Source organism: Penaeus monodon, chromosome 17 (genome assembly GCF_015228065.2).
Source record: "Penaeus monodon isolate SGIC_2016 chromosome 17, NSTDA_Pmon_1, whole genome shotgun sequence".
Lineage (NCBI taxonomy): Eukaryota > Metazoa > Arthropoda > Malacostraca > Decapoda > Penaeidae > Penaeus > Penaeus monodon.
In genome coordinates this window covers 25,414,522-25,417,021 of record NC_051402.1, presented here as the reverse complement: position 1 = coordinate 25,417,021, position 2,500 = coordinate 25,414,522, and positions in this window count along the sequence as shown.

The window sequence follows — 2,500 nt, the reverse complement described above, 5'->3', positions numbered from 1 at the left end:
AGTGAAAGGACAAATGAAAAGAAATGAAAATAGGAAATGAATGGTACAGTGAAGAAAAGAAGAGATATACAACAAAGGAAAGGATAGAGAGGAAGAGTGAATGAGAACAAAAAAAGAGGGGGGAGGAGATAAATGATAGGAATACGGAGGAAAAAAGGCAAAAAAGAAGAAAAGAAAACTGGAGCAAGAAAAAGGAAACAATACGAGGAGGAAGAAGTTAAAGAAGGATTAAGGGAAAGATAGAGAGAAGGAGGCAGTTTTACGAAGGAGGAAGAGGGAAAGGGAGAGAGGGAAGATAGAAAGGAGGGGACGATACAGTGAAAGAGAAGATGGAAAGAAGATTACATAATGGAAGATAGGAAAATAGAGAGACGGGGACTAAATAACGAATGAGGGAAGTGACTAGGAAAGAAATCGGGTAAAGAGAAGGAAAATAATAAGAGAGAGAGAGAGAGAGAGAGAGAGAGAGAGAGAGAGAGAGTGAGAGAGAGAGAGAGAGAGAGAGAGAGAGAGAGAGAGAGAGAGAGAGAGAGAGAGAGAGAGAGAGAGAGAGAGAGAGAGAGATAGAGAGAAGAGAGAGAGAGAGAGAGAGAGAGAGAGAGAGAGAGAGGGAGAGAGAGAGCAAAGATAAATTTTCTAGATCTTTACCGAAAAGGGAAAGGTACAAACGTAAGAAGAGGGGGCATGAAGAAGGAAATGAAAGAAAGGAAGAGAGGAATGGGAAAAAGAACGAAAGAGAGAGGGGGAGGGAGAGGCAGGCAGCGGGTTATGATAACAATCCATATAGGTGAGCAACAGCAAGGCCTCCCCCCCACACAGCCTCCAATTTGACGCCAGCCTATAATGTTCGTAGTAAAGAGATCTCTAGTGCCACTATAGTGCCTCTGTAGTAGCACTCGCAACGGCGCAGTTTGTTTACATATCCAACGGGATCGCACGATTATCGACCTTATGACGGGGTGACGCTAGGCTTGGGGCGCGGGTCTAAGTTCGAGGCGGGGGGAGTTTCGGTCGTATGGCGGGTGGACGGAAGGACGTTTATGGCGTGCAATGGGGCAGTGGACTTGGGCGTGGGAGGAGAAGGGAAGGTGGGGAGAGGAGGGAATGAGGAGGGGAGAGGAGGGAATGGGGAGGGGAGAGGAGGGAATGGGGAGGGGAGAGGAGGGAATGGGGAGGGGAGAGGAGGGGCAAGTGAAGTGATACCAGGGATGATCGCAATACACGGAGGTGAAGGGAAGGGAACGGTATGATGGAGGGAAGGGGGGGAGGGGAAGGATTAGTGGGGAGAGGGAGAGGAAGGGATGAAGGAGGGGGGAAAGGAAGCGTGTGTGAGAGAAACAGAAAGCAAGAGAGAGAGAAAGAAGGAGCGAAAGCAAAAATGAAAAAGAGAATAGAAAAGAACCTTGTGTGGGGGAGGAAGAGAAACAGAAAAATAGATATAAAAAAGACAAAATCCTCCCCCCCCCCCACAGCTCTCCTCATATCCGGCCTCACTGATACCAGAGCCAGACTTCGAAACACCGACTCATACTTCCAAGTGTCGATTTTTACAACTCGTCTCCGTGGCGGTGCATTTGGGCCCGAGATCGATGGGTCCGTCTTTTATCTCTCCTCTCGTTTCTACTCCGTCTCTCTATCTCCTGTTTTCTCCTTTTCTCTTTCGGTTTCAGTTTCTATCTATCGTTTTCGAAGTCTATTTCTCTCTCTCTCTCTCTTTCTCTATTATATATATATATATATATATATATATATATATATATATATATATATATATATATATATTATATATATATATATATGTATATATATATGTATATATATACGTTTTTTTTCTATCTCACTATCTATCTATCTATCTATCTATCTCTTTCTCCCTCTCTCTCTGTCTATCTGTTTATTTATCTGTTTATATATATACAATATATATAAATATATATATATATATATATATATATATATATATATATATATATATATATATATATATATATCATTTATCTTCCTTATTCTCTCTTCTCTCTCTACTCTTCTCTCTCTCTCTCTCTCTCTTCTCTCTCTCTCTCTCTCTCTCTCTCTCTCTCTCTCTCTCTCTTCTCTCTCTCTCTCTCTCTCTCTCTTTTACTCAGTCGGCATCTCTCTTCCTCCCTCTCTCCCTACCTCCTTTCCCTCCCCCTGCCTCTCTCCCTTCCTCGCTCACTCATGGACGTGTGTGTGTGTGTGTGTGTGTGTGTGTGTGTGTGTTTGTGTGTGTGTGTTATCAAGGCATATATATGTGAGCGTATTTGCGTGTATGCCCCTTTATCTCGCATTATCTCCGTATTTATCTGCCAACCGCCCCTTATCTCTTACCCCTCTCTTATTCTCTCTATTACCAAGATATCGGGGAAGTGCATTAAGGCGCTGATATGAATCTTAGCCCAGATATTGAGGGGAAGATGGTCGCGATGCCGTTGCGGGGCGGGGGGAGAGTGGAGAGAGGGAAGAAGGAGAAAGGGGGGAA